This window comes from Populus trichocarpa, chromosome 16 (assembly GCF_000002775.5).
Source record: "Populus trichocarpa isolate Nisqually-1 chromosome 16, P.trichocarpa_v4.1, whole genome shotgun sequence".
NCBI lineage: Eukaryota > Viridiplantae > Streptophyta > Magnoliopsida > Malpighiales > Salicaceae > Populus > Populus trichocarpa.
Genome location: NC_037300.2, coordinates 8974982 through 8984604, shown reverse-complemented (window position 1 = coordinate 8984604; position 9623 = coordinate 8974982).

The window sequence follows — 9623 nt, the reverse complement described above, 5'->3', positions numbered from 1 at the left end:
AGTTTTGATCCGGCAGCTGGATCGTGCTTAAAGTTTTACAGTAGTTTCCGGAACCAATTTTTCTTGATGTACCTATGGAATCCCTGCTCGTTGAAGAGGAGGTCTTGTCGCGCCAGACTAGAATAACAGCTGAAAACGGCCACAACTTTTTATCCGACCGTTGGATCGCGGTCAAAGTTTTACAGTAGTTTTCAGAGCCCGTTTTCCTTGAAGTACTAATGGAATCCCTACTCAGTGAAGAGGAGATCTTGTCTCGCCAGACCGGAATAACAGCTGAAAAGGGCTATATATTTTGATCCGACCGTTTGATCGACCTCAAAGTTTTACAGTAGTTTCCGGAGCCAGTTTTTCTTGAAGTACCTATGGAATCCCTACTACTTGAAGAGGAGGTCTTTTCACGCCAGACCAGAATAACAGCTGAAAACGGCCACAACTTTTTATCCGACCGTTGGATCGCGCTCAAATAATTGCAGTAGTTTCGGCAGCCAGTTTTCCTTGAAGTATCTAAGGAATCCCTTCTAGTTTAAGAGGAGGTCTTGTCGCGCTAGACAGAAATAACAACTGAAAAGGGTCAGAACTTTTGATGCGACCGTTGAACAACGCTCATATATTTGCAGTAGTTTCGGCAGCTAGGTTTCGTTTAAGTATCTAAGGAATCCCTTCTAGTTAAAGAGGAGGTCCTGTCGTGCCAGACAGAAATAACAACTGAAAAGGGTCATAACTTTTGATCCGACCGTTGAACAGCGCTCAAAGTTTTACAGTAGTTTTCGAAGCACGTTTTCCTTGAAGTACCTATGGAATCCCTACTCGTTGAAAAGGAGGTCTTGTCGCGCCAGAACAGAATATCGGCTGAAATGGGCCAAACTTTTGATCCGACCGTTGGATCGCCCTCAAAGTTTTACATTAGTTTTCGGAGCTTGTTTTCCTAGAAGTACCTATGGAATTCCTACACGTTGAAGAGGAGGTCTTGTCGCGCCAGACCGGAGTAATGGTTGAAATGGGCCATAACTTTTGATCCGACCGTTGGATCGCGCTCATAGTTTTACAGTAGTTTTCGGAGGCTGTTTTCCTTGAACTACCTATGGAATCCTTACTCGTTGAAGAGTAGGTCTTGTCGCGCCATACCGGAATAACAGCTGAAAAGGGCCATAACTTTTGATCCGACCGTTGGATCGCGCTCAAAGTTTTACAGTAGTTTCCGGAGACCGTTTTTCTTGAAGTACCTATGGAATCCCTAACTCGTTGAAAAGGAGGTCTTGTCGCGCCATACCGGAATAACAGCTGAAAAGGGCCATAACTTTTGATCCGACCGTTGGATCGCGCTCAAAGTTTTACAGTAGTTTCTGGAGACTGTTTTCCTTGAAGTACCTATGGAATCCCTAACTCGTTGAAGAGGAGGTCTTGTCGCGCTAGACCGGAATAACGACTGAAATGTGCTATAAGTTTTGATCTGACTGTTGGATCGCGCTTAAAGTTTTACAGTAGTTTCCGGAGGCCGTTTTCTTTGAACTACCTATGGAATCCCTACTCGTTGAAGAGTAGGTCTTGTCGCGCCAGACAGGAATAACTGCTGAAAAGGGCCATAACTTTTGAACCGATCGTTGGATCGCGCTCAACATTTTACTGTAGTTTCCGGAGGCCGTTTTCCTTGAAGTACCTATCGAATCCCTAAGTCGTTGAAGAAGAGGTCTTGTCGCGCCAGACCGGAATAACGGCTGAAAGGTGCCATAAGTTTTGATCCGATCGTTGGATCGCGCTCATAGTTTTACAGTAGTTTCCGGAGGCCGTTTTCCTTGAAGTACCTATAGAATCCCTAACTCGTTGAAGAGGAGGTCTTGTCGCGCCAGACCAGAATAATGGCTGAAATGTGCTATAAGTTTTGATCCGACCGTTGGATCGACATTAATGTTTTACATTATTTTCCGGAGACCGTTTTCCTTGAAGTACCTATGGAATCCCTACTCGTTGAAGAGGAGGTCTTGTCGCGCCAGACCGGAATATAGGCAGAAGAGGACCATAATTTTCGATCCGACAGTTGGAATGCGCTCAAAGTTTTACAGTAGTTTCCGGAGCCCGTTTTCCTTGAAGTACCTACGGAAACCCTAACTCTTTGAGGAGGAGGTCTTGTCGCGCCAGACCGAAATAACGGCTGAAATGTGCTATAAGTTTTTATCCGACCGTTGGATCGACCTCGATGTTTTACTTTAGTTTCCGGAGACCGTTTTCCTTGAAGTACCTATGGAATCCCTACTCATTGAAGAAGAGGTCTTGTCGCGCCAAACTGGAATGAAAAATGAAATGTGCCATAAGTTTTGATCCGACCGTTGGATCGCGCTCATAGTTTTACATTTGTTTCCGGAGGCCGTTTTCCTTGAAGTACCTATAGAATCCCTAACTCGTTGAGGAGGAGGTCTTGTCGCCAGACCAGAATAACGGCTGAAATGTGCTATAAGTTTTGATCCGACCGTTGGATCATCATCAATGTTTTACATTAGTTTCTGGAGACCGTTTGCCTTGAAGTACCTATGGAATCCCTAACTCGTTGAAGAGAAGGTCTTGTCGCGCCAGACCGGAATAACGGCTGAAATGTGCTATAAGCTTTGATCCGACCGTTGGATCGCCCTCAATGTTTTAAATTAGTTTTCGGAGACCGTTTTCCTTGAAGTACCTATGGAATCCCTACTCGTTGAAGAGGAGGTCTTGTCGCGCCAGACCAGAATATAGGCAGAAAAGGGCCATAACTTTCGATCCTATAGTTGGAACGCGCTCAAAGTTTTACAGTAGTTTCCGGAGCCCGTTTTCCTTGAAGTACATATGGAATCCCTACTCGGTGAAGAGGTGGTCTTGTCGAGCCAAACCAGAATAACAACTGAAAAGTGCCATAACTTTTGATCAAACCGTTAGATCGCGCTCAAAGTTTTACAGTAGTTTTAGGAGGCCCTTTTACTTGAAATACGTATGGAATCCCCACTCGGTGAAGAGTAGGTCTTGTCGCGCCAGATCGGAATAACAGCTGAAAAGGGCCATAGCTTTTGAACCGATTGTTGGATCGCGCTTAAAATTTTACAGTAGTTTCCGGATGCCGTTTTCCTTCAAGTACCTATGGAATCCCTAACTCGTTGAAGAGGAGGTCTTGTCGCGCCAGACCGGAATAACGGCTGAAATGTGCTATAAGTTTTGATCCGACCGTTGGATCGCGCTCATAGTTTTACAGTAGTTTCCGGAGGTCGTTTTCCTTGAAGTACCTATAGAATCCCTAACTCGTTGAAGAGGAGGTCTTGTCGCACCAGACCAGAATAACGGGTGAAATGTGCTTTAAGTCTTGATCCGACCGTTGGATCGACCACAATGTTTTACATTAGTTTCCAGAGACCGTTTTCCTTGAAGTACCTATGGAATCCCTACTCGTTGAAAAGGAGGTCTTGTCGCGCCAGACTGGAATATAGGCAGAAAAGGGCCATAACTTTCGATCCGACAATTGAACGCGCTCAAAGTTTTACAGTAGTTTCCGGAGCCCGTTTTCCTTGAAGTACATATGGAATCCCTACTCGGTGAAGAGGCGGTCTTGTCGAGCCAAACCGGAATAACAACTGAAAAGTGCCATAACTTTCGATCCAACCGTTGGATCGCGCTCAAAGTTTTACAGTAGTTTCGGGAGGCCGTTTTCCTTGAACTACCTATGGAATCCCTACTCGTTGAAGAGTAGGTCTTGTCGCGCCAGACCGGAATAACGGCTGAAATGTGCTATAAGTTTTGATCTGACCGGTGGATCGACCTCAATGTTTTAAATTAGTTTTCGGAGACTGTTTTTCTTGAAGTACCTATGGAATCCCTACTCGTTGAAGAGGAGGTCTTGTCGCGCCAGACCAGATTACAGCTGAAATGTGCTATAAGTTTTGATCCGACCGTTGGATCGACCTCAATGTTTTACATTAGTTTCCGGAGACCGTTTTCCTTAAAGTACCAATGGAATCCCTAACTCGTGGAAGAGGAGGTCTTGTCGCGCCAGACCGGAATAACGGTTGAAATGTGCTATAATTTTTTATTCGACCCTTGGATCGACCTTAATGTTTTAAATTAGTTTCTGGAGACCATTTTCCTTGAAGTTCATATGGAATCAACCTGGTGGAAGAGGAGGTCTTGTCGCGCCAGACCGGAATAACAGCTGAAAAGGGCCATAACTTTTGATCCGACCGTTGGATCGCGCTCAAAGTTTTACAGTAGTTTGCGGAGCTCGTTTTCCTTGAAGTACCTATGGAATCCCTACTCGTTGAAGAGCAGGTCTTGTCGCGCCAGACCAGAATAACAGCTGAAAACGGCCACAACTTTGGATCGCGCTCAAAGTTTTACAGCAGTTTCCGGTGGCCGTTTTCCTTGAAATACCTATCGAATCCCTACTCGGTGAAGAGGAGGTCTTGTCGAGCCAGACCGGAATAACAGCTGAAAGGGGCCATAACTTTTGATCCGACCGTTGGATCGCGCTTAAAGTTTTACAGTAGTTTTCGGAGCCTGTTTTCCTTAAGGTATCTATGGAATCCCTACTCGGTGAAGAGGAGGTCATGTCGCGCCAGACCGGAATAACAACTGAAAACGGCCATAACTTTTGATCCAACTGTTGGATCGCGCTCAAAGTTTTACATTAGTTTTCGGAGCCTATTTTCCTTGAAGAACCTATGGAATCCCTACTTCTTGAAGAGGAGGTCTTGTTGGGCCAGACTAGAATAACAGCTGAAAATGGCCACAACGTTTTATCCGGCCGTTGAATCGCCCCCAAATATTTACAGTAGTTTCGGCTACCCGTTTTCCTTGAAGTGCCTATGGAATCAACCTGGCGGAAGAGGAGGTCTTGTCGCGCCAGTCCGGAATAACAGTTGAAAAGGGTCATAACTTTTGATCCGACTGTTGGATCGCGCTCAAAGTTTTACTGTAGTTTCCGGAGGCCGTTTTCCTTGAAGTACCAATAGAATCGCTACTCGTTGAAGAGGTCTTGTCGTGAGAGACTGGAAAAACAGCTGAAAAGAGCCATAATTTTTTATCCGACAGTTGGATCGCACTCAAAGTTTTACAGTAGTTTCCGGAGGCCGTTTTCCTTTAAGTGTCTATGGAATCAACCTGGTGGAAGAGGAGGTCTTGCCGCGCCAGACTTGAATAACGGATGAAATGGGCCATAACCTTTGATTCGACCGTTGGAACGCCCTCAATGTTTTATATTAGTTTCTGGAGCCCGTTGTCCTTAAAGTGCCTATGGAATCCCTACTCGGTGAAGAGGAGGTTTTGTCAAGCCAAACCGGAATAACAGGTGAAAAGGGCAATAACTTTTGATCCAACCGTTGGATCACACTCAATTTTTTACAGTAGTTTCCGGAGCCCGTTTTCCTTGAAGTACTAATGGAATCCCTACTCAGTGAAGAGGAGGTCTTGTCGCGCCAGACCGGAATAACAGCTGCAAAGGGCTATATATTTTGATCCGACCGTTTGATCGAGCTCAAAGTTTTACAGTAGTTTCCGGAGCCAATTTTTCTTGAAGTACCTATGGAATCCCTACTCCTTGAAGAGGAGGTCTTGTCGCGCCAGACCAGAATAACAGCTGAAAACGACCACAACTTTTTATCTGACCGTTGGATCGCGGTCAAAGTTTTACAGTAGTTTTCGGAGCCCGTTTTCCTTGAAGTACTAATGGAATCCCTACTCAGTGAAGAGGAGGTCTTGTCGCGCCAGACCGGAGTAACAGCTGAAAAGGGCTATATATTTTGATCCGACCGTTTGATCGAGCTCAAAGTTTTACAGTAGTTTCCGAATCATGTTTTCCTTGAAGTACCTATGGAATCCCTACTTGTTGAAAATGAGGTCTTGTTGCGCCAGAACAGAATATCGGCTGAAATGGGACAAACTTTTGATCCGACCGTTGGATCGCCCTCAAAGTTTTACATTAGTTTTCGGAGCCTGTTTTCCTTGAAGTACCTATGGAATCCCTACACGTTGAAGAGGATCTCTTGTCGCGCTAGACCGGAGTAACGGCTGAAATGGGCTATAACGTTTGATCCAACCGTTGGATCATGAATAACGGCTGAAGAGGGCCATAACTTGTGATCCGACCGTTGGAACGCGCTCAAAGTTTTACAGTAGTTTCCCGAGCTTGTTTTCCTTGAAGTACCTATGGAATTCCAACTTGTTGAAGAGGAGGTCTTGCCGCGCCAGACTGTAATAACAGCTGAAAGGGGCCATAACTTTTTATCTGACCGTTGGATCGCGCTTAAAATTTTACAGTAGTTTTTGGAGCCCGTTTTCCTTATGGTATCTATGGAATCCCTACTCGGTGAAGAGGAGGTCTTGTCGCGCCAGATCGGAATAACAACTGAAAAGGGCCATAACTTTTGATCCAACCGTTGGATCGCGCTCAAAGTTTTACAGTAGTTTTTGGAGGCCGTTTTCCTTTATGTGCCTATGGAATCAATCTAGTTGAAGAGGAGGTCTTGTCGCACCAGACCAGAATAACTGCTGAAAAGGGCCATAACTTGTGATCCGACCGTTGGAACACGCTCAAAGTTTTACAGTAGTTTCCCGAGTCTGTTTTCCTTAAAGTACCTATGGAATTCCAACTTGTTGAAGAGGAGGTCTTGCCGCGCCAGACTGCAATAACAGCTGAAAGGGGCCATAACTTTTTATCCGACCGTTGGACCGCGCTCAAAGTTTTATGGTAGTTTTCGGAGGCTGTATTCCTTGAAGTACTAATGGAATCCCTACTCGTTGAAGTGGAGGTCTTGTAGCGCCAGACCAGAATAACAGCTGAAAAGGGCCATAACTTTTGATCCGACCGTTGGATCGTGCTCAAAGTTTTACGGTAGTTTCCGGAGGCTGTTTTCCTTGAAGTACCTATGGAATCCCTAACTCGTTGAAGAGGAGGTCTTGTCGCGCTAGACCGGAATAACGACTGAAATGTGCTATAAGTTTTGATCTGACTGTTGGATCGCGCTTAAAGTTTTACAGTAGTTTCCGGAGGCCGTTTTCTTTGAAATACCTATGGAATCCCTACTCGTTGAAGAGTAGGTCTTGTCGCGCCAGACAGGAATAACTGCTGAAAAGGGCCATAACTTTTGATCCTACCGTTGGAACGCGCTTAAAATTTTAAACTAGTTTCCGGAGTCTGTTTTCCTTGAAGTAACTATGGAATCCCAACTCGTTCAAGAGGAGGTCTTGTCACGCCTGACCGGAATAACAGCTGAAAGGGGCCATAAGTTTTGATCCGACCGTTGGATCGCGTTCAAAGTTTTGCAGCAGTTTCCGATGGCCATTTCCTTGAAATACCTATGGAATCCCTACTCGTTTAAGAGGAGGTCTTGTCGCGCCAGACTAGAATAACAGATGAAAAGGGCCATAACTTTTGATCCGACCGTTGGATCGCGCTCAAAGTTTTACAGTAGTTTCCAAAGCCCGTTTTCCTTCAAATATCTATGGAATCCCTACTCGGTGAAGAGGAGGTCTTGTCGCGCCAGACCGGAATAACGGCTGTATTGGACGAAAACTTGTGATCCGACCGTTGGATCGCGCTCAAAGTTTTACAGTAGTTTCCGGAGGCTGTTTTCATTGAAGTGCCTATGGAATCCCTACTCGTTGAAGAGGAGGTCTTGTCGAGCCTAACCGGAATAACAACTGAAAAGTGCCATAACTTTTGATCCGACCGTTGGATCGCGCTCAAAGTTTTACAGTAGTTTCCGGAGGCCGTTTTCCATGAAGTACCTATGAAATTCCTAACTCGGTGATGAGGAGGTCTTGTCGCCCCAGACCTGAATAACAGCTGAAAGGGGCCATAACTTTTGATCCTACCGTTGGATCGCGCTTAAAGTTTTACAGTAGTGTTTGGAGCTCGTATTCCTTAAGGTATCTATGGAATCCCTACTCGGTGAAGAGGAGGTCTTGTCGCGCCAGATCGGAATAACAACTGAAAAGGGCCATAACTTTTGATCTGACCGTTGGATCGCGTTTAAAGTTTTACAGTAGTTTTCGGAGCCTATTTTCCTTTAAGTACCTATGGAATCCCTACTTCTTGAAGAGGAGGTCTTGTCGGGCCAGACCGGAATAACAGCTGAAAAGGGCCACAACATTTTATCCGACCGTTGAATCGCCCTCAAATATTTACAGTAGTTTCGACAACCCGTTTTCCTTGAAGAGCCTATGGAATCAACCTGGCGGAAGCGAAGGTCTTGTCGCGCGAGTCCGGAATAACAGCTTAAAAGGCAAAAACTTTTGATCCGACTGTTGGATCGCGCTCAAAGTTTTACTGTAGTTTTCGGAGGCCGTTTTCCTTGAAGTACCAATAGAATCCCTACTCGTTGAAGAGGAGTTCTTGTCGCGCGAGACCGGAAAAACGGCTGAAAATGGCCAAAAGTTTGGATCCGATCGTTGGATCGCGCTCAAAGTTTTACAGTAGTTTCCGGAGGCCATTTTCCTTTAACTGTCTATGGAATCAACCTGGTGGAAGAGGAGGTCTTGCCGCGCCAGACTTGAATAACGACTGAAATGGGCCATAACTTTTGATCTGACCGTTGGAATGCCGTCAATGTTTTACATTAGTTTCTGGAGCCCGTTGTCCTTAAAGTGCCTATGGAATCCCTACTCGGTGAAGAGGAGGTCTTGTCCCGCTAAACCGGAATAACAGGTGAAAAGGGCAATAACTTTTGATCCCACCGTTGGATCACGCTCAATTTTTTACAGTAGTTTCCGGAGCTCGTTTTCCTTGAAGTACCTATGGAATGCCTACTCCGTGAAGAGGAGGTCTTGTCGTGCCAGACTGGAATAACAGCTGAAAAGGGCCATAACTTTTGATCCGACTGTTGGATCGCGCTCAAAGTTTTACTGTAGTTTTCGGAGGCCGTTTTCCTTGAAGTACCAATAGAATCCTCATCTATAAAATCTTCTCTTCCTTCCCCTCATTTCTACTCAACCCTTACATTAGACAGATATAGAAGTGTGTAGAAATGGCAGGTCCCTCAAGTTATCACATAAAAAATATTTGTGTTTTCGGTGGATCCAGCCCTGGGAATAAAATTGCATTTTTAGAGGCAGCAAATCATCTTGGCCAGGTACTAGCTGAGAGAAAGATTCATTTAGTGTATGGAGGAGGCAGCCTTGGGTTAATGGGGGGGTGTGTCAATAGCTCCATTTTTAGGAGGTAGTCAAGTTTTGGGGGTAGTCCCCAAAGCTTTAGCAAAAGGGGACATCATTGAAAGAACAATTGGAGAGGAACTACAGGTCTCCACAATGTTTGATCGAATGAATACAATGTTTAACCATGCTAAGGCCTTCATTGCCTTACCAGGTGGTCTGGGCACATTGGAAGAGATCTTTCATATTTCCTCTTGGGCCCAGCTGCACATTCACCATAAACCTATAGGTCTGTTAAATGTTAATGGTTTTTATGATAATTTGTTGTCTTTTCTTTATCAAGTTGTGGAACAGGAATTTCTAACATCTTTGGCACGACAAATCATAATCTCTGCTGCTACTGCTGAACAATTGATCGACAAACTACAATCTTTCACCCCTGTAATTGATCCTTCCATGAGTCGCATAAATTGGTCAGCTAAGGAAAGCTGTAAAAAGCTTAGATTGGATTTGAGCCTTCA